Raw genomic sequence first — 23387 nt, 5'->3', positions numbered from 1 at the left:
TATATAGAAAAAGAAGAGAATAATTTCTCCAGGATTCCCCTCCTCTCCTTCTGAGAATTCTCTTTCACTCATTTCTTCCTCTTGCCCTATATCTCTTCTTTTCTCCCTTTCCCATTTCTGTTTCCCTGTAATTTTTTTCTTTAGAGCAGGCGACTGAAAGGAGATTAAAATATATATTAATTTCTAAATACCCTACATTAATGGAAAGAAACCACAATCCAGGTAATTATAACATTTTAAATTTTGTAATTGCTGATAAGAAGAACAAAAGGAAAAATTTTGTACAGATTGTATCAGATGTTGGAAGAATCTGATACGGTGTTAGTTTATCTTTAGGTGAACCCACAACTATGGGAAGAAATAAACTAACAAGACCCCCTGAATTCATCCTTCTTGGACTCTCCTCTTGACCTAGGATCAGAAGCCTCTCTTTGCTGTGTTTCTCCCCATCTACCTTGTCACAGTGATAGGAAACTTGCTCATCATCCTGGCCATCCAGTCAGACACTCGTCTCCAGACACCCATGTATTTCTTTCTAAGTGTCCTGTCTTTTGTTGACGTTTGCTATGTGACAGTCATTATCCCTAAGATGCCGGTGAACTTCTCGTCAGAGACAAAGATCATATCTTATGGTGAGTGTCTGACCCAGATGTACTTTTTCATAGCCTTTGGAAACACAGACAGTTACCTGCTAGAGCCATGGCTGTTGACCGCTACATGGCCACTACATCACCATTGTGAGTCACAGACGCTGTGTCCTGCTTCTGGTTCCCTCCTTCTGCATTCCACATTTTCACTCCCTCCTGCGCATTCTTCTGACTAATCAACTCATCTTCAGTGCCTCCAGTGTCATCCAGCACTTTTTCTGCAATGACCAACCAGTGCTAAAATTGTCCTGTTCCTCCCATTTTGTCAAAGAAATCATTGTAATGACAGAAGGCTTGGCTGTCATAATGACCCCCTTTTCATGTATCATCATCTCTTATTTAAGAATCCTCATGACTGTTCTAAAGATTCCTTCAGTTGCTGGAAAGCTGAAAGCATTTTCTACCTGTGGCTCTCATCTCACAGTGGTGACCCTGTTTTATGGAAGCATTAGCTATGTGTATTTTCAGCCCCTGTCCAACTATACTGTCAAGGATCTAATAGCAACAATTATCTACACCATACTGACTACAGTGCTAAATCCATTTATCCATTTATCCATTTGTCTGAGGGACAAAGACATGAAGCAGGGTTTGGCAAAGTTGATGCACGGGATGAAATGTCAATAAAAGACCTGAAATCTTAGGAAAATACCACAGATCTCTTGCCCTGGACTATAGGTTATTAATGGGTATGTGATTCTGAAATGATTATTAGATTCTGAAAGGATAGGACCTTCAATGATGAAAGGATAGGACCTTTCATTCCTTATATAAGAATGTTTATTGCACGTGTTGAAGCTACTCCTCAATATAATGCCTACAAACTAAGTTAGATCACTGTAATCTCCTGAGTATCCCTATTCATGCAGCTGGGTTTTCTTGTATAGTAATGTAAAGCTGCTTGAATGTCTTTGAGCCACTGTGTGTGTGTGTGTGTGTGTGTGTGTGTGTGTGTGGCTTCATCATATTAGCCCAGGGGCTCCTCAGTAACGAGGTCTCTCTCTCCCATTATAAATGTCAGAACTGTGACTCCTTCTTCTGCATTTCCTCAAAGATTAAAGCCTGGCTTCTATTGTTGTCATAGTCTCAACAAATAAAATCATCCCATTAGATAACTCTTAGTGAATCAGTGTCAGGTCAGGTTCCTAAGAGTATGGCATCTCAGTATTCTTCCTGCTTCCCACCTGGCAAAGCTGACTGTACCTTAAGTCTCTCATTAATTTCATTTGACCCAAACTCAACTGCACTGTTTTCCCAGGTAGTATGTGTTAAGTTCCAGTAACCTTAGTAGCAGATGCCTCCAACTCCTGGGTCAGTTCTCTTCCTTAACAGACTTAAGACAGTCTTCTAACCAGAAAAACCAATTGTGTAGGAAAGAAACACTTTTGCTCATTTGTGAGTTCTGAGAAATATTAGTCACTGCTAGTCCGTGAATTATCTTGCAACTCAGAGATTTGTGAATTCATTTGCTCTTTCAACAAATTTTTACTTCTGATACACCATGCACCAGCCTACTGGACTTAAAAACAAAGATAATGTGCTACATGATTTAAGTCAACAATGTGAAGGCCAAAGATCAGCAGGGTCTAAGGAAACAAAATAACACAGGCAATACAAGTATTTGGAGGGCAATTTCCTGTTAATTAGATTGTTTTAGGTTTGCAAGGTACAGAGAAACACACATACTTTTAAGTAACAAGTGTCAAATAAAAATCCAATCTGGTCTTAGGTAAGGAGAGATATTACTGCAAAAGGGGGGAAATGGTCTATAGCAATAATGCAAGGGAACTATTGCACTAGGGAGAATGTCTCAATTGTGAGACCAACAAAAGTGTCAAATGTCAGACAGAAAAGGAATTTTCTTTCATAAAGAGAAGTGAACAAGAATGAGGCTAGAAAGAAACAGATGTGCAGAAGTGGGATGAGCTAGTAACAGTAGCAGGACTGAAGAGTTGGTCAAAGAAGGTATTTTATTAGTTGACGTTCCAGCGGGGTCATTAAGGAGGGGTTATATGCCAACTCAGATTGAGGGTAGGTCAAAGTGCTTTCTTTTCCAGAACACAAAAGAGTGGAGGGATTTCTTGAACTGCCACTGTTTTCCAGGAGCACGGGGCTCAGGTAAAATTCAACATTGGCACAGGGATTTGCTGTAAGAATTCACAAGGTAAAAAGAAGACATAAATCTCAGCTGCACAGCCAGATCTCAGAGAAGAATAAAAATTAAAGCATGGTTGGACCCCACAGAGTTGGAAGGTAATTCAGGCTCTGAAAGGCTATTCAGGGGAAAACACAAGATTCATGAACATGTCATTTTGATGCCCTTCCACATTAAGTTCAAAAAAGAAGGCCACGGTCATGAGAATCGCACAGAAGATAAGAAGCTTCTCTCCAATACCCTCTCCAGTACCCTCTAATGAGGACTTATGGGAGAGAAGAGTCAATCAGCTAGAGTGAATTGGAGATTACATAGTGCTAAAGTAAACACGGAAACTTCCCAGAGACACGTTGGTCAGCGGATATGTATAACAGTTACAAATGTGCCCTTCATGCAAGTATAAACTCCCCCCAAAATAAACAGCCAAACATACTCCAAACATCCTTAGTAAACCATACACCACACAGGGACTGCCTTATGTAAGTAACTGGAGAAGGACTCAGTTGCACATATGGGTCAATGTGGAGAATAACAGAATTAAAAGCTTGCAAGCATTGGTCATAAAAGATTACAAGCCTCTGGGATTTGCAGAAACACTGGCAAAGAACTTAAACTTCCACCAACCAGGCAATTGATAGATTCCTGAATTCAATCTTACCTGAACGTTCAGCAGAGGGATGCTGCTGATCCTTACCCTATGTAATAAAGCCACCAAGCATTGAGCTGTAAAAGGCACTCAAATGCAGCACTTTACATACATTACCATACTAACTTTCTACTAAGTTTTTGGTGAAAGTACAAATTTATTATGTCCATATAGCAGATGTGATAAATAAGAATCGGAAAGTACAAATAACTTGTTGAATATCAAACAACTCTTAACATCTAATCTGAGAACTTAAACATGTTCTGAAAATTATATTTTTGGCTCTTATCCTCTATCCTACCTCCCTAAAGGTACCTATGTGTCCATAAAGACAAATTTCTTCAACTTACTATTTTCTTTAAAAAAAAAAACAAGTCTAGGTCAGTGAGGTGAACTTTATTTTCATTCTTAAAAACGGAAACCCAGAGGCACAGATGACCACAATGACATAAACTTCCTAAAACTGTGCAAAATTATCCATAATAAGTTGAACTTCTGTGTGTTGTGAAATGGGAACATTGAGTCACATTTACTTAGAACTCAAGGGGCAGAAAATCCCTCAATGATAGCTATATTGTTGAGAGTTTTTATGTGCCAGAATTAAGACATGTTTTAATTACCAGAATAATACTATGATATAATATTATCATCTGATAGTAACACTATAATCATGGCCACTTTACAGATAAGGTAGCCAAGTTTCAGAGGGGTTAAAAGACTTTCCCAGCTATGACATAATTAATATGGCAGAATAGGAGATGCCAGCCTTTTTCTCCCCACCCCACCACCCAAAAAAACACATATAGACAGCAATCCACAAACCAAAATAACCCAGAGAGTGCTCAAGGGCTCATTTAAGAATCTGCAGCAACACAGTTGCAAGAAGAAGAATAAAAAGAAGAGGAATGTACGCACATCAGGATGACTTGTGAGACCAGTGTATCTGAAACACCTAGAAATGGCTAGATACAAAGAGAAAAGCCAAGGTCACTGGTATCAGGCACATCATGGGAGACACCGCAGTCCCAGTGACCTGCTCTGCAGAAAACTTTGGCATTTTGACACTAAGGTAACCAAAAGCCATTCCTGCCAGGGAACCCCAGATAGGAAGACTTGGCTTCACACATACACACCCTCAAGAAGTAGCCAACGTTGTGCCACTCCAGAACCAGAGCCACCACTCTTCTCAACCTGACATATGTTCCTGACCACTAAACTACAGCTTCTCCATGAGTGCCTGCATTCCAGACCTTGGCTCTGTGGCTGTGCTACATGTACCCATGCCTCAGATATCAGAGCCACCACCATAGCAAGTTAGTTTACACTCTGCACCCCAGAATTAAGGTCTGTATGCATGTCTTCACATACCAGATATCAGCCCAGCCACCATAGAGAACTAGTGCATGACCTGGAGCCTGGAGCTACTATAGCTCTGCACAGGTCCATGGCTCCCTGCCTGCTTCATAAGCACCCATGCCTTGTACATCATTACCAACACAACAGCAGGGGTACCTGCACCCTGGGCACCAGTGCGTTTGCTGCCCTGAACCTCGGAGCCATGGTCTTCCCACACATGCCAGTGCTCTAAGCCTTGGCTCACTGGCTACTCTACAGGTGTGGCTCATCAGGCACCGGTATTGCTGCCAGTGTGAGCAGGCCCATGAGTCAAACCCAGTGGCAAGAGACATCCCTTTGGTCATGGTTTCCCAAGTGGAATAAAAAGATCTCAGGAGAACTTTTAGCAGCCATAAACACCAAATATATCAAAAGCCCTCACTGCTGCTGCAGGCACTCACATCATTGATCATTGCCCTGTGAACTTTACCAACACTGACTGCAGCTGACATAGCTGTACAGAGACTATGCTGCTGCACCCTCAGCAGAGTCAGAATTGCTGCACCCTGCATAGCCAGCACCCTTGCATGTTCCCATAAAAGAAGATCCTTCCCCACCAAAACCATCCCAGAAATCAGACTGACAGAGGGGATTATTTCACAGCCTTGAAAACTTTGAGTGTATAGTCTGGTTTGCAAGCAAATTCAAGCATTAACAGAAGGCCACAAGAAACATGAAAAACAAGGGAAACATATCATCACAAAAAGAATATAATAATTTCCCAGTAGCTGACCCCAAACGTACAAATTTCTGAATGGCCAAAGAATTCAAAATATTTGTTTTTAAGGAATCTCAGCAAAGCTCAAAAGAAGACAAAGAAAAAATTTTTTTACAAAATCAGGAAAACAATAAATAAAAAATGAAAAAGCTACAGATTGAAATCCTAAAAAATCAATAAGATATTCTAGAACTGAAGAATACATGAATGAAATAAAAACACAATGGAGAATACAGTGAATGGAATAAAAATGAAATAGTGTCAATGGCAGAATTAATCAAACAATAAAAACCTCTAAAATTGAAAACAGGTTATTTGAAAATATACACTCAAAGGAGGAAAAAATGAAAAGAAATGAAGGAAGTGTATGGGATTTATAGGACAACATAATGATAACTTTCCTCAGCATTATAGAATTTAAATAACGTGTAGAGAAAGAAAAAGGGATAGAAAGGTTATATAAAGAATAATAGCTTAAAACTTCCAAATCTGGGAAAAGATATAAATATGCAAGTGCATGGGAATCCAAGTTCTTTAATTAGATTCAATCCAAATAAGACTACCACAAGACACGAAATCAAATTATAAAACAAACCAACAAAGAGAGGATCCTAAAAGCAGCAAGGAAAAAGAAGCATATCACATTTTACTGATTTCCCATAAGGTTAGCAGCACACTTCTCAGCAGAAAATGTGCAGGCCAAGAGAGAGTGGGATGACATACTCAAAGTGAGAAAAAAAACTGTCAACTAAGAATATCATGACCAGCAAAGCTATATTTTAGAATGAAGAAGATATAAATACTTTCCCAGAAAGGTAAAAGCTAATGGAGTTAATCATCCCCAGAGCTGCCAAAGGAAATGCTAAGAAGAGCTCTTCAAGCTGGAAAAAAATGATACTAAATAGTAACATAAAAACATGAAAATATAAAACTCACAGGTAAAAGTAAGTACATTGTCAAATTCAGAATAGTCTAATTCTGTAATGTTTGTGTAAACCAGTCATAACTTTACTATAAATGTTTAAAGACAAAACTATTAAAAATAATAACAGCTACAATAATTTGTTAAAGGATACACAATTTAAAAAGATGTAAATTGTGACATCTGAAATATAAAATAGAAGTGACAGGAGCATCGAAGTGTAGTTTTTTTGTGGCATTAAACTTAAGTTGTTATCGGCTTAATATAGTTTGTTATAAGTACAGAATGTTTTAAGTAAGCTTCATGGTAACCACAAAATAGAAACATATAGTAAATGCAAAAAATGAAAAAAGTAAGGAATCAAAACATACTACAACAACAACAACAACAAAAGAATTACCAATTGAAGACACAGAACAATGATACTAGACCCCTATTTCTCACCATATACAAACATCAAATCAAAGTGGATTAAAGAGTTAAATCTAAGACCTCAAGAAAATATTGGGGAAAATGTCCAGGACATTGCTCTGAGCAAAAATTTCTTGAGCAATATCCCACAAGCACAGGCAACCAAAGCAAACGTGGACAAATGGGATCACATCAAGTTAAAAAGTTTCCACACAGGAAAGGATACAATCAGCAAAGTGAAGAGACAACCCACAGAATGAGAGAAAATGTTTGCAAATGATATATCTGATAAGCAGTTAATATTAATATCCAAAATATATAAGGAACTCAAACAGTTCAATAGTATGAAGGCAAATAATTTGGTTTTAAGGTGAATAGACATTTCTCAAAAGAAGACATACAAATGGCCAACAGATATATTTTAAAATGCCCAACATTACTAATTATCAGAGAAACGTAAATTAAAACCGTAATGAGATATTACCTCACACCTGTTAGAATGGCTGTTAGCAAAAAGTGTAAAGATAACTATTGCAAAGATGTAAAGAAAAGGGAACAGTTACACACTGTTTGTGAGAATGTAAATTAACACGGCCTTTATAGACAACAGTATGGGGGCTCCTCAAAAAACTGAAATTATTATTATTATTGTTGTTTGTTTGTTTGTTTTGAGACAGAGTCTCACTCTGTCACCCAGGCTGGAGTGCAGTGGTGCAGTCTCAGCTCACTGCATCATCTGCCTCACCGGTTCAAGCAATTCTTCTGCCTCAGCCTCCCAAGTAGCTGGGACTACAGGTACCCGCCACCACACCCGGCTAATTTTTGTACTTTTAGTAGAGGCAGGGTTTCACCATATTGGCCAGGCTGGTCTCTAACTCCTGACCTCATGATCCACCCGCCTCGGCCTCCCAAAGTGCTGAAATTACAGGCATGAGCCACTGCACCTGGCCAAAAAACTGAAATTATTGTGTTGGATATAAAAATGCTCTAGGAAGGCCGGGCGCGGTGGCTCAAGCCTGTAATCCCAGCACTTTGGGAGGCCGAGACGGGCGGATCACGAGGTCAGGAGATCGAGACCATCCTGGCTAACACGGTGAAACCCCGTTCTACTAAAAAATACAAAAAACTAGCCCGGCGAGGTGGCGGGCGCCTGTAGTCCCAGCTACTCGGGAGGCTGAGGCAGGAGAATGGCGTAAACCCGGGAGGCGGAGCTTGCAGTGAGCTGAGATCCGGCCACTGCACCCCAGCCTGGGCGACAGAGCAAGACTCCGTCTCAAAAAAAAAAAAAAAATGCTCTAGGAAAAAATGCTCATTGCTGCAAAGCGAAACCAGCGCTCAGGCAAAAGTTGTCTCAGCAAGGCAATACACTCCTGCAGAAGGGTGCCACTTGTGCCAATCAAGATGGCAACAGCACAGGGAACAAAGGAGAGCAGCGAGTTTTTATTTCTGACAGTAGTACTTACCTCTGTGTCACTCCCCCATGGGCTGGGGTCAGGCCGCACAATCTGAGCTGACCCAACTAGCTACTTCCAAATATTTTTCTAAATATGGAAGGGAAGGGGAACGTGAGGTACAGTGATAAAGCATGTGAGATGTGCAGTTTCAAAGAATAAAGGATTCAGGTAACTAAGGGAACAGATGTGAGTTATTGATTAGAGCTGAGGGGATGTGGGTAGGCAGTAACTAGGGGCAAGGAGGAACAAGAAAGTTGAGTTTGAAAACAAAGGACAAGGAAGTTAGCAGGCTAAATCTTTGAAGAGAAACTCAGAGAAATTCATTGTATCTTACAATTGATACACAGGTTAAAAATAAATTATTTAGGCAGTTAGTGAGGGTGAAAGAATTCTCAGTGGGAATTTTCCTTTAATAAAAAACAGCCCCGAAATCATTTCTTTTCTAATAAAAAGCAGCCTGAAAAATCAAGTTGCAAGCATAGATAAGCAAGCTGGAAGCTTGCATAGGTAAATGCCAGCAGCTATGCCAGACGCCAGGTATATCCAACATGGCAATTCCTTCTTCCCTTTTCCGTGTTGCCACGTGTATGGGTGTCATGGTGCTGGTCAGGTAAAGGCTCCATTTGCATAATAAAGATTTAAGTGGGACAGCCTATTTTTTCACAGGCTATGTAAATGGCACATCTGGTCAAATAAATCCCCTGAGCCCTATGTAAATCAAATACTGACTCCTCAAGCACCTCTATAAAATCAACCACATCTTGCCCCAAACCTGGAAATCCACTTGGACGCCCCCTTCCTCTGCATGAGGAAGCTCTCTTTCTCTCTCTCTCTTCTTTCTTATGCCTATTGAACTTTCCACTCCACGTGTTTGTGCGTCCATGTCTTTGTTCTCCTTAGTGTGAGACAACAAACATCGGGTATTTCCCCAGACAATGAAGCCCCTGCAATATAACAACCATAGAATTCAGCAATCTCATTTCTGGGTTTATATCCAGAAGAATTTAAATCAGTCTCTCAAAGAGATATCTGCACCCCATGTCCATTGCAATATTATTCACAGTAGCCAAGATATAGAATCAACCTAAGTACCTATCAACAGATGAATGGATAATGAAAATGTGGTGGCTAGGCACGTTGAATCACACAGGTAATCCCCCAACTTTAGGAAGCCAAGGCCAGAGGATTACTTGAGGCCAGGAGTTTGTAAGTAGCCTGGGCCACATAGCAAGATACCATCTCTATTAAAAAAAGGTTTGTTTGTTTTTTTTAATTAGTTAGATGTGGTAGCACATGACTGTAGGTCTAGCTACTTGAGAGGTTGAGGTGGGAGGATTGCTTGAGCCCAGGAGTTCAAGGCTGCAGTGAGTCATGATTGCACCACTGCACTCCAGGCTGGGCAACAGGGGGAGAAAAAAGGAAGGGGAGGGGAGGGGAGGGGAGGGGAGGAAAGAAAAAGTCATCTACCTGCCCTGTCTCTGACTCCTTTCCTCNAGGGGAGGGGAGGGGAGGGGAGGGGAAGAGAGGGGAGGGGAGGGGAGGGGAAGGGAGGGGAAGGGAAAGGAGGGGAAGGGAGGGGAAGGGAGGGGAAGGGAAAGGAAGAAAGAAAGAAAGAAAGAAAGAAAGAAAGAAAGAAAGAAAGAAAGAAAGAAAGAAAGAAAGAAAGAAAGAGAGAGAGAGAGAAAGAAAGAAAGAAAGAAAGAAAGAAAGAAAGAAAGAAAGAAAGAAAGAAAGAAAGAAAGAAAGAGAAAGAAAGAAAGAAACGAATGAAAGAAAGAAAGAAAGAAAAGAAAGAAAAGAAAGAAAGAAAGGAAGGAAGGAAGGAAGGAAGGAAGGAAGGAAGGAAGGAAGGAAGGAAGGAAGGAAGAGAAGAAAGCAAGCAGAGAGAGAGAGAAGGAAATTTGGCATATTCCGTGTGTGTGTGTGTGTGTGTGTGTGTGTAATATTATTCAACCACAGAAAAGAAGGAAATCCTGACATTTGCAACAACGTGGATGAACTTGTAAGACATTATGCTAAGTGCAATAAACCAGATACAAGAGACAAATACCTTATAATCTCACTTATCTGTAAAATCTTAAAAAGTTGAATTTATAAAAGCAGAGAGCACAGTGGTGATTGCCAGGGACTAGGATGGAGGAAAGGGGAAGAGATTGGTCAAAGGTTATGAACTTTCAGTTATAAAATGAATAAACTCTAGGGATCTGAAGTAAAGCATGCCTAATATAATTAATAATATCATTATCATATTCTTTACTTAAAATTTACTGAGACAGTAGATCACAAGTGTTTTCACCAAATACACACACACTATGTGTGGTGATGGATGTGTTAATTAATTTGACTGTGGTAATCATTTCACAATGCATGCATATATCAAATCATCAATTGTATACCTTGAGTGTATACAATTTTTATTTGCCAATTATAATGTAAACTTAAAATAAAATCCTAACCATCCCCTATCCCACCAACTAAATGAATGCCTAGGTAGCCAACGGGACTCCAGAACAACCTTAAAACTGAGTTCCTGGCCATGTCAGGATGGTAGGTTAGACAGGCTTCACTATATACCCTCTCTTTTATGATGTAGACACAACAACTGATCAGCATTATTGTTAAAATAGACATCGTAAGATGAACAGAACAGACTCTTTGTGGCAATAGGATACCAAATTATAAATGGGACCTACAGCCATGCCAGGAAAGGGTTAAGTCACACCTTCCTTCACTTAAAGAATAAACTGTGTTCTAACTGCCACAAGGCTTTTCTCTTTCTCTAGCAGCTAACCCAAACTTGGCCTCAAGATAAGCAATATGAAAACAATTTTCAGCTCCACCAGATGCTGAATAATTGAACCCCAGCCCTTGTTCCACCAGCCATAACTACAGCTTTGATTGGACAAGAGACTGACTTTAGTAAATTTCTCCTAATAAAAAGATCACTGATCATGAACTGGTTCTGTCCGGTTTACACAGACTGTGCACTTATGTGCTTTCTTTTCCTGAAAAGATCTTTTGATGTATAGGCCCTAATTGTAATACATTTAAATGTTAAGTCTCCATCCCAAAGTGAACATGAGTCATATATTACATGCATGTTGGTTCAATACGCATATGTCAGGACTGTCTTCCTGAATATTCATAGCTCTTTCTGTAACCTGTTGAATATGTGTTTAGCTAACCTATTCAGCATAAAGCTCCTATCTCAGCTCCTTCTCCTTCAAAGTGCCTATCTCTGGTTTTGGCTGGAGGTATGCTTCCCGGCCTCTGTATAGCCACCTTGCAAGCTGTAAACTCATAAAAATTAAAGTCTCCCTCCTTTTCCAAATGTATAATCTTTCAAGTTAACAATACCTTAATACAGTTAGGAGAGTAGAAAAAAGAAAAAGAAAGAAAAAAGTGAGTTTCTTGAAATGTAAGATGTAATCAGAAATCAATAAGTGACAAGAATGGACAATGTGTAAAAGGCAGGGCATTTAGGGACTCTGAAATATGGATTCTGTGTGCTTACATGAATCAAGAAGAGTAAAAGATCTGAAGCTGGTGGCTTTCCCTAGTAGGGATAGCAAAGAAAGGGAATCAGATATATAAGCAGCAGACTTGGAGACTGCCTAATAGAATCTGTATCTAATCCTGGGAGGGTTGGGAAAGAAGGCACCAATGATGTTGGGGTACACTTGGGGTAGTTGTCCTTTAAAAAATGGAGGCACTAAGGAGGAGGCCAAATTGATATTTTATAGGTTCAAGGGGGGAATTGGACCCAGGTATCAATGCCAGCTACTCTGTCCTCAGTGCGACTTGGGATATCTTCCAGGCAAGCCCTCAGAGAGCTTGGAAGAGCTGGGAAAAGAAAATTATTGTCCATCTGAGATACCCACATCAAGCTAGGCAGATCTTGCACTACCTCTGAAGGTTCCAAGAGGAGAATGTGGGGCCACTTGCTGGGGTGAACAGAGAAAACGTGCCATTTCTCTGGATCCCTGGAGACAATTCTGCACAAAGTTAATGAATGGTTGTTTTCTTACTGTCTTCCCTACCAAACACCAGAGACCTAATGGCACAGTCTCAGAAGATACTCCCACGAGGAAAACAGGGGCTATAAGTATCTACAACTTGTGAATGAGAGTAAGAATCCAGGGAAGGGAGCATTCAGAATCAAGAAGCATTGGGAGAGTTTTTACAATTAGATACCTTTTTGTATGCAGTTTCTTGGCACAGATTTGTCTTCTTTCTGACTAATTATTTCATGGAGCAGAAATGAGAGAAATGAATACATAAGGCAAGATATTAATATCCTTTCTAGGTAAGAAATCAACCTAGAGAGTGCCTGGTGAGAAAGTGAAAATACCTGATCTCTGGGAAATAGTTGTCACTGGACATTAAATAAGAGAGCTTATTCATGTTTACCCTAAATGTAGATTATCTGTATTTATACTCTAAAGTGTGATCTTCCTTTACCCTAGTCTACTCCAGAAATACATTCCCCTGATCTCAGGATATGGATTATCAGCCAGAGAGTAGGAAAGCTTGGGAGAGAATTTTCTCACACAAGTTTACTCTGTCCCCCTCACTCTCTCATCCCCCATGTTTATTTTCCCAATAACTGTTTACATTCAAGTCAGTGTTCCTTAAGTGAGTTTCTTGCTTCCATTGTAAATGATGTGGAAAGAAACGTCTTGACTTAAAGGTTATTCATCAGCTACAAGCTACGTGAGATAACTATCTCGTTACCTAGATGTGGTTTAGCCACTCGTAATCCTTAATCAGAAGATGGCCTGAACTTGATTCATAGTCTTTATCTGTGGTTCCTGTAATTATCAGCCACAGAGTAAGGAGGAGGAGAAAGCGATCAGCCATTTGCTCCTGATCTCTTTCTTTCTCTATCTGTTCTCTATAGATCTTGCTATGGGTTAAATGTTTATGTCCTCCCAGAAGTCACTTAATCCCCAATGTGATCATATTTGAGATGGATATTTGACAGGTAATTTAAGTCATGAGGGTTGAGGGCCTCCTGATGTGATTAATGCCCTTATAAGAAGAGTTTGTTTCCTCCCCCTGCTTTCTGCCATGCAAGACTACAAGGAGAAGACAGCCCTATGAAAATCAAGAAACAAGCTCTCCACAGACACTGGATCTGCTAGCAACTTGATCTTGGACTTCCCAGCCTCCCAAACTGTGAAAAGTAAATGTTTAAGCCATCTAGACTATGGTAATTTTTTTTCTTTTTCTTTTTTTTTTTTCCTTTTCCATTTTTTTTTTTTTTTCTTTTTTTTTGAGATGGAGTCTCGCTCTGTCACCCAGGCTAGAGTTCAGTGGACTGAAGCCTTCTTCTCTCATCTTGTCAAAGTCATTCTCCGTCAAGCTTTGATCCGTTGCTGGTGATGAGCTGCGCTCCTTTGCCGGGGGAGATGCGCTCTTATTTTTTGAATTTCCAGCTTTTCTGCCCTGCTTTTTCCCCATCTTTGTGGTTTTATCTGCCTCTGGTCTTTGATGATGGTGACGTACTGATGGGGTTTTGGTGTAGGTGTCCTTCCTGTTTGATAGTTTTCCTTCTAACAGTCAGGACCCTCAGCTGTAGGTCTGTTGGAGATTGCTTGAGGTCCACTCCAGACCCTGTTTGCCTGGGTGTCAGCAGCAGAGGCTGCAGAAGATAGAATATTGCTGAACAGCGAGTGTACCTGTCTGATTCTTGCTTTGGAAGCTTCCTCTCAGGGGTGTACTCCACCCTGTGAAGTGTGGGGTGTCAGACTGCCCCTAGTGGGGGATGTCTCCCAGTTAGGCTACTCAGGGGTCAGGGACCCACTTGAGCCGGCAGTCTGTCCCTTCTCAGATCTCAACCTCTGTGTTGGGAGATCCACTGCTCTCTTCAAAGCTGTCAGACAGAGTTATTTGCGTCTGCAGAGGTTTCTGCTGCTTTTGTTGTTGTTTATCTGTGCCCTGTCCCCAGAGGTGGAGTCTACAGAGACAGGCAGGTTTCCTTGAGCTGCTGTGAGCTCCACCCAGTTCCAGCTTCCCAGCAGCTTTGTTTACCTACTTAAGCCTCAGCAATGGCGGGCGCCCCTCCCCCAGCCTCGCTGCTGCCTTGCGGTTAGATGGCAGACTGCTGTGCTAGCAATGAGGGAGGCTCCGTGGGTGTGGGACCCTCCCGGCCAGGTGTGGGATATACTCTCCTGTTGTGCCCGTTTGCTTAAAGCACAGTATTGGGGTGGGAGTTACTCGATTTTCCAGGTGTTGTGTGTCTCAGTTCCCCTGGCTAGGAAAAGGGATTCCCTTCCCCCTTGCGCTTCCCAGGTGAGGCGATGCCTCACCCTGCTTCAGCTCTCGCTGGTTGGGCTGCAGCAGCTGACCAGCACTGATTGACCAGCACTCCCTAGTGAGATAAGCCCAGTACCTCAGTTGAAAATGCCGAAATCACCGGTCTTCTGTGCCGCCCCTGCTGGGAGTTGGACACTGAAGCTGTTCCTATTCGGCCATCTTGCTCCACCCCCCCATACGTGTCTTATTCTGCTTTATGTTGCTATAACAGTATACCCATGACTGGGTAGTTTATAAAGAAAAGAAATTTATTTATTACCATTCTGGAGACTGGAAGTCAAGGGGCCTGCATCTGGTGAGGGTCCTCTTGCTGTGTCATCTCATGGTATGAGGTGGAAGGGCAAAAGCATGAGAAAGAGAGCAAGGAAGGGATTGTACTCATCCTTTTATCAGAAACCCACTCCTGCAATAACTAACTGACTCCTGAGATAACAGCATTGAACCATTCATGAAGACAGAGCCCTCATGACTCAATCACCTCTCAAAGTTCCCACTTCTCAATACTGTTGCACTGGGGATTAGGTTTTTAACAAATAAACTTTGTGGGACACATTCAAACTATAGCAATATGTACATTTGTTCCTATGTCTTTTTAATTGCTACAACTTAAGAGCCTATTTTAAAATTGTTTAGGGCAAGTTCTCCATCACTGTTATTTTTAATTTTTTTCTTGATCATTCTTAAACAATTTCTTTTCTAGAGAAAATTTAACAACAGTTAATCAGTTTCACAAAAATTTTCTTGAGATTTTGTATCGTATATATTGAAGGTGTACAACATGATGTTTTGATATACATATACATGGTGAAATTATTATTATAGTCAAGCAAATGAACATATCCATCATCTTACATAGTTAGTTTTTCTAGTGTACTAAAAAGTACCTAAAATCTATTCTCTCAGACCATTTTCTGTGAGCAATACAGTATTGTTTAACCCATTTCCTGTTTGCCCCAAGAATACACTTGTCTCTAATCCTAATGTAACAGAAATGTTACATTGTTTTTTATGCATAAAATGGCTTCAATATACAAGAATTACTGTGAAGATCAAATGTTTTATGTGTATAAAATGCTTAGACCAGTGCCTGGTTCATAGTAAGCATTTAGTCAATATTGTTATTGATGCTGTCACTCTCTTACCTGTTCCTTTCATAATACCTAATGTGATAAGGGGGAAGACCTGGATTTGAACATCCTAAGAAGATGAACTAAAGTTGCTTCATCCAGAGTATGAATTTAATTGAAAACAGAACAATTTAGACAAGAAAGGGATTAAGAAGGCTGATTACATGCAGGTAGTATGTTCCTCCTCCATGGAGAGGAACAGAATAGAAAGTAGGTACATTTCAAACAGACTGTATAGAAGAGAATGCTAGAATTCACCAGAGAAAGTACAAGAAGCACCAAAAATAAGTACAGAGAGGGTTCAGGACACCTTGCCTAGCCAGGGACTGAAAGAGCTGAAAGAGGCTCCTGGATATGGGGAAACAGTAAGAGAGAAACCCCCAGGTTTCTCTTGACTTTGGGAGAAACCTTTAACCCTCCAGACCTTGGACCTGACATACAGAGCTGCCTAAAGATTGCACAGAGATGTCACTCCAGAAAGGGAACCCACACGGAATTTCACAGGCATCCGAGCCTAGACCAGCCTCAGCCAGGTGCCATTTAGAGAGCCTAGATACTGGCGATCTACATACTTAGCTGCTGCCACTGTGCTGCTTCAAAGAGAGATAGGAGAGACTGGGTGCTCCCATGCACCCCAAGAAGGATCCCTACCACTGTGCTGTAGAATGCTGTTGAGATTGAGATATGAGCAGACCACATTCCCCACAGCTTCCTGCCCATGGTGCCCACCTGAGAGGGGATCCACACTCTCTGGTAATAAGCCCACAACTGACACCATTTTAAGAGTTTAATCCTGGGATTTGCCTCACCCTTGGGCCAAGTTTGAGTTGCCACGGCTGCAGCCAGCAGCCAGTCAAAAAGGGACAAGGAAACCAAGTTGTCCTACACATACCTAGGATAATACTCACTGCCCTGCTACAGGCTGCTGTGAGACTAAGACTTGAGCAGACCACACTCCCCATATTTTCCTGCCCATACTGCTTGCCTTAGGTGGTCCTGCCCTCTCTGGTCACAAACTGAAAGCTAGCTTCATTTCAAGAGTTTAACACTGAGCCGTGCCCCATATTTGGCCCAAGTTCATTAGGCAATACAGCTGCAGCTGCCACTCAGCTGGGAGAGAGACAGGGGAGACAAAGCTATCCTAAGCACACTAAGGGTAATACCCACCACCCTGCTACAGTGGCTCTCAGACTGGGGACTAGCCTGCCCAACTCATCACAGCTATCAAGAACACCAATATGGACCACCCAGGTCCCTGGGGTTTGCTCCACCACTGATACTGCCATCACCCACATGACACCAGCTGCCACAGGATATGAGAACCCCCCACACACACACCTGGCCTACCAATCCCACTACTAGCTTCTAGTCAAGCCACTTGGAGGCCCAAGAACCAGCCCTCCAGGACCCTTTAACACCAAAGTCACTGTAAGTTGCTCTGGGCTTAAAAACAGGCACATTAACCCCACTGCTGCCACCACAGGGACCTGGAGACTGGATCAGTCAGTGTCCAAGTCCCCAACAAAATCTTGCCACAACCTCAACTAATAACTGTACCCTAAGCCACTGAGGAAATCACAGATACCACTGACTCTGTGTACTACTAAAGAGCTCATGCAAAGATCACACTATTGCAGGCACCCATAATCCTAGCCAAAGTATCCTACTCAAGCAACAACACACACACATCTTCAAGAAAGAAATTCCCTTACCAAAGCAATTTCTTTTTTTCTTTTTTTTTTTTTTTTGAGATGGAGTCTCGCTCTGTCACCCAGGCTGGAGTGCGGTGGCACGATCTCGGCTCACTGCAAGCTCCACCTCCCGGGTTCACGCCATTCTCCCGCCTCAGCCTCTGAGTAGCTGGGACTACAGGCGCCCGCCACCACGCCCGGCTAGTTTTTTGTATTTTTAGTAGAGACGGGGTTTCACCATGTTAGCCAGGATGGTCTCGATCTCCTGACCTCGTGATCCACCCGCCTCGGCCTCCCAAAGTGCTGGGATTACAGGCTTGAGCCACCGCGCCCGGCCTACCAAAGCAATTTCAAAAAAAAAAGTTGGAACCAGCAACTGCTTCACCAGATGCTCAGATATCAAAAGAAGGACACAGAAAACATGAAAAAGTGGGGAAATATAACACCACCAAAGGACCTCAACTGTCCTGCAACAGATCCCAATCAAAAAATTCCTCAAAATGCCAAGTAAAAGATTCAAAATATTGATTTTTAAAGGAGCTCAATGAGATGCAAGAGAAATCTAAAAACTAATACAAAGAAGTCCAAAAATCAACTTAGGATATGACTAAAACCAAGGAGATAGATATATTTAGGGGAAAAAAAGCAGAAATTCTGGAATGAAAAATTCATTCACTGTTGAGTACAGTGGCTCATGCCTAGAATTCTAGCATTTGGGGAGGCGAAGGTAGGAGGATCACTTGAGGTCAGGAGGTCAAGTCCAGCCTGGGCAACATAACAAGATCCCCTCCCTACAAAAAAATATGCAAAAATAATCCAGGCATACTGGTGCATGCCTGTAGTCCCAGTTACTTGGGAGGCTGAGGCTGGAGATCACTTGAGCCCAAGAGTTCAAGGCTGCAGTGAGCTATGATTGCACCACTGCACTACAGCCTGGGCAATTTAGAGCAATATTGTCTCAAAAAAAAAATTGCAGGAAATAAAACATACATTTGAAAACTTCAATAATAGACTAGAAAGCAGAAAGAAGAATCTCAGAAATAGAAGATCAGTCTTTTTGAAGTAATACAGTTAGACAAAAGTAAAGAAAAAGAATAAGAAAGAATGAGCAGCCAGGCGCAGTGGCTCATGCCTGTAATCCCAGTAGTTTGGGAGGCTGAGGTGGGCGGATCATGAGGTCAGGAGATTGAGACCATCCTGGCTAAGACAGTAAAACCCCATCTCTACTAAAAAATACAAAAAATTAGCCAGGTACGGTGGCGGGCACCTGTAGTCCCAGCTACTCGAGAGGCTAAGGCAAGAGAATGGTGTGAATCCGGGAGGCGGAGCTTGCAGTGAGCCGAGATCGCGCCACTGCACTCCAGCCCGGGCCACAGAGCTAGACTCCATCTCAAAAAAAAAAAAAAAAAAAAAAAAAGAAAGAATGAGCAAAGACTTCTAGACACCTGGGACTACATAAGATGACCAAACCTTTGAATTATTGGTATTCCAAGGGGGAAGAGAGATCAAAAAGTTTAGAAAATCTATTTGAGGAAATAACTGATGAAAATTTCCCAAGCCTAGCAAGAGAGTCACACATCCAGTTATAGGAGGTCCAGCTATCCCCAGGAAAGAACATTGCAAAAAGACCAACATGACATGTATTATTCAGAATGTCTAGAGTCAAAGTGAATGAAAGAATTTTAAAATTAGCAAGAGAAAAGCAGCTAGTCACCTATAAAGGAAATCTCATCAGATTAACAGCAGACTTTTCAGCAGAAACCTTATAGGTCAGAAGAGAATGGGATGGCATTTGCAAAACACTAGAAAGAAAAAAAAAACTGTCAGCCAAGAATTTTATATTCTACCAGAAAAAGCTTCATAAATGAAGGAGAAATGAAGTCATTCTCAGACAAGCAAATGCTGAGTAAATTTGTCACCTCTAGACTGGCTATGCAGGAAATGTTCAGAGGAGTCTTAAACATGGAAATGAAAGGTCAGTATTCATTATGATGAAAACACATGGAAAAATAAAACTAACAATTCTTATAAAAACAATCACACAAAGGAGGAGGAGAAAGGAATCAAATGGCAACATGACATAATTTGTTCAAACCATAAAGACAAAAAGAGAAAAAAAAGAAAAAATTAATAAAACAATTTGTAAAAATTAATAATATGACAGAAACAAAGCCTCACATATCAATAATAACCTTGAATGTAAACAAATTAAATGTTCCACTTAAAAGATAAAGATTGGCATAATTAATAAAATAAAATCAAGATCCAACTATATGCTGCTAACAAGAAACTCACTTTACCCATAAAGATACACATAGACTGAAAGTAAAAGAGTGGGAAAAGATAGTCCATGCAATTGGAAACCAAAAGCAAGTAGGTGTAGCTAAATTTCTACTAGATAAAAAAGACTTTAAATCAAAAACAGCAATAGGCCCACACTCAGACCCCAGCCCTGGCAGGCGCCCCCACCACACCTCCACCACTGGGCTCCTTCCCTCAGCCTCTTCTCTGGTGCACCCACCCACTCCCTCACTTCTCCCCCTTTCCCTCTTCCCCATCTGCTCTCCTTCCCTCACCTCTTTCCTCCCCACTTCCCCTCTTCTTGGTTTCCTCTCCCATCCCCTTGACTCTCCCCTCCCTGCCCTTACTCTCTCACTCACCCTCAGCCTGGACCCCCCATGATGGAGGCAGGTGCCAGTGCCATTGTCACTGCTGCCATCGCAGAGTGGGAGTCATGTTCCCAGAAAGTAGCATGATGGGTGTCCAAAGTAGCAGTGGAAGTTTGCAGGAGCCACCATCTTGGTACCAGTGCTCCACATCTCCAACCCCAGGCTCAGTGGCAAGCAGCGGCCAGGTCCCTGATAAATCACACACCACCATCCAGGAGGCCCAGGGAAGATGCAATGGATGAGCTTCATAGTCTGAATCCAAGAAGGCAAGAGTTATTGGAAGCTAGATTTACTGGGTTGTAAGTGGGAACACAGGGAGTACCAGCAATTGCAGTGTTGGAGCTAAAGCCTCAACAAATAATGAAAGCTCTTATCACAGTTTTAGAAGCTTAGGATCTTTAAGTGACAAAGAATCAGAGAAATGACTGGCAGGCAGCTGAAAGGACTGTGCAAGTGACCGGACTTTATCTGCAGTGGGTTCCCTTGAGAAACCAGAGAAGAAACAATCAGAATCATCTAGGGGAAAATATAGAAAAGCAGAAACCCAGAATGAAAATTGTCAGGGAAAAAGTACTGGGGGGATGTGGCCACAAAATTAGTGACTATTTTGAATACCAGGGTGAAAATGGCTCAAGTCCAGTAAGAGGCATACCTCCTGCAATCAGTTCTCCTCAAAATTCACATTCACATTCCACTCCTTCCTCATCTCTTTGACCAAATGGCCCTTCTCCTACTGCATTAGCATTTGGGGACCACCCTATTGTACAATCAAAGCAGTTACCCTTTAAAATTATTCAGACTGTTCTAACGATCCTGAAATTAGCAGCATTAGAAAGTAATAAAATCCAGGAGCTGGAAAAGAAGGAAGGATATATAGATTATTTGCTCAGGGCTAACCGTGATCTCAGATGGCAAATAGATGAACAACAAAAATTACTTGAAAAATACAAAGAATGATTAAATAAGTGTATATAAATGAGCAAGAAACTTCTTTTGAAAAGAGTACACAAGAAAAACTGTCAAACAGAGAGAAGAGTTTGCAAGATTGATTACATCTCAGGCACTTTACAACAGTTAGACATGGCGTTTCATTTACTGAATAATGGACAGACGGTTTTGCATTTCAGAATCTTGTGAAGCAACAAGAATGGGTGAATTAGCAAAGGGAAGATATTGAAAGGCAAAGGAAAATTTTAGCCAAACGCAAACCTCCCACAGCTAATAATTCTCAGACACCCTCTACCAATACTGAACCAAAACAAAGGAAAAACAAAGCAGTCAGTGCAGCAGAAAATGATCCCTTTGTTAGACCAAATTTACTACAACTGTTGACTTTGGCAGAATATCATGAACAGGAAGACATTTTCAAACTTAGACTAGGACATCTCAGAAAGGAAGAGACAGAAATCCAAGCAGAACTTGAATGTTGACATGACATGAGCTGAGCAGAATAAACAATGAAGATAATTCACAATTCAAAGATCACCCAATGTTAAACGAAAGATATTTATTACTTCATCTGCTTGGTAGAGGTGGCTTTAGCAAAGTGTATAAGGCTTTTGACCTTTATGAACAAAGATATACTGCTGTGAAGCTACATCAGCTTAATAAAGGCTGGAGAGATGAGAAAAAAGAAAACTACTACAAGTATGCCTGCAGTATAGAATACACAAAGAACTGAATCACCCCAGAATAGTTAAACTCTATGATTATTTCTCCTTGGATACAGATACACTTTGTACGGTGTTAGAATACTGTGAAGGCAATGACTTGGATTTCTATCTGAAGCAACACAAGCCAATGTCAGAGAAAGAAGCTGAGTCTATTGTAATGCAGATTGTAAATGCACTAAGATATCCCAATAAGATCAATCCCCCATTACACATTATGACCTTAAGCCAGGAAACATCCTTTTGGTAGATAGAACAGCATGTGGTGAAATCAAAATCACTGATTTTTGTCTGTCCAAGATTACAGATGATGATAGCTATGGTATAGATGGAACTAATCTACCTCCTGAGTGTTACATAGTTGGAAAAGTGGCACCAAAGATTTCCAACAAGGTTAATGTGTGGTCAATTAGAGTCATCTTCTTTCAGCATCTTTGTGGTAGAAAGCCATTTGGTCACAATCAATCTCAACAAGACATTCTTCAAGAAAATACAATATTAAAAGCCACAGAAGTCCAGTTCCATGTAAAACCAATTGCAAGCAGTGAACCCTAGGCCTTTATAAGACGCTGCTTAGCATATGGAAAAGAAGATTGATTTGATGTGCACCAGCTGGCAAATGACCCATACCTCCCCCCACAAAAGTACATCAAATTCTTCAGGAAACCTACAACATGGCTGGGCTGACAGCATCTCCTACACTGCTTTCTTCAAGCATAATTACTTACTGACTTTCCTCCAAGACCGGCATGATGTCTTTGGATTGCTTCCAGATGCACACTTAAGTTTGAGAACATTTGAGTGTTTTTTGTGTGTTTGTTTTCTTTTTTTTTTACACAGGACATGGTTAAGAACTGTTTGTGAACTGAAGTTCCTCATAGTGTCATTTCTTTGAGAGTGGATCATGGACAATGAATAAATGCACACTTCTGACTATAACTTTGAGCAGTGAAGGATGACCGCGTGTTATAAAGAAACAGGAATACCATGTTAAGACAGAAGAAAAACATTTTTGTTCTTTTATTTGAAGGAACACCGTAAATAATGTTTATAATACTTAAATACATTTGGTTGTTACCAGAGTTCTAATATGAAAGGTAGTTTTTCATATTAGTTTTTCATTTCTAACACATGAACTACAGTGCCTGGATACATTCTTCAGCATTTGGCAGTTAATCTGCTGAAGTCAAAGTAAGAACTGAATGAGAGTGACAGTTGGGTTTTATAGTAATCGAATGTAAGAGTTCTCTTTGGACAAAGTTAGGCTTTGTCATTTGCCTATTCTGACTTTTACCAAGTTGTACCTCGAAATCACATGTCCATTTTCTTTCACTTGTTATATTAAAGGGAGAGCTATTATTTCTAAATTCTTTACGCCTTTGACAAAATGAGCTACTTGTTTTGAAATCAGTTGAATTCACTAAATTGTAATATTGCCAGTGTTTTCAACACATTAGAATTGATAACAGGTACATTTCTTTTGTTACCAGGCGTTGTTCATCAAAACAGGTGACAGTATGTAACCAAATGCAGACCAGTTCTATGCAGGATAATGATAAAATCC

At 41.0% G+C, this 23387-nt stretch overlaps 2 pseudogenes; both read left to right on the top strand.

Moving 5' to 3' along the window:
• The first annotated feature begins 200 nt into the window (after nt 1-200).
• Nucleotides 201-1274, top strand: LOC112608550 (annotated as a pseudogene).
• Nucleotides 1275-20239: 18965 nt separating this feature from the next.
• On the top strand, nt 20240-22554 carry LOC112608549 (annotated as a pseudogene).
• The last annotated feature ends 833 nt before the right edge of the window (nt 22555-23387 follow it).

This window comes from Theropithecus gelada, chromosome 15 (assembly GCF_003255815.1).
Source record: "Theropithecus gelada isolate Dixy chromosome 15, Tgel_1.0, whole genome shotgun sequence".
Taxonomy (NCBI): domain Eukaryota; kingdom Metazoa; phylum Chordata; class Mammalia; order Primates; family Cercopithecidae; genus Theropithecus; species Theropithecus gelada.
Note: the sequence above shows the minus strand (reverse complement) of the source record. Positions and strands in the feature narration are given on the sequence as shown.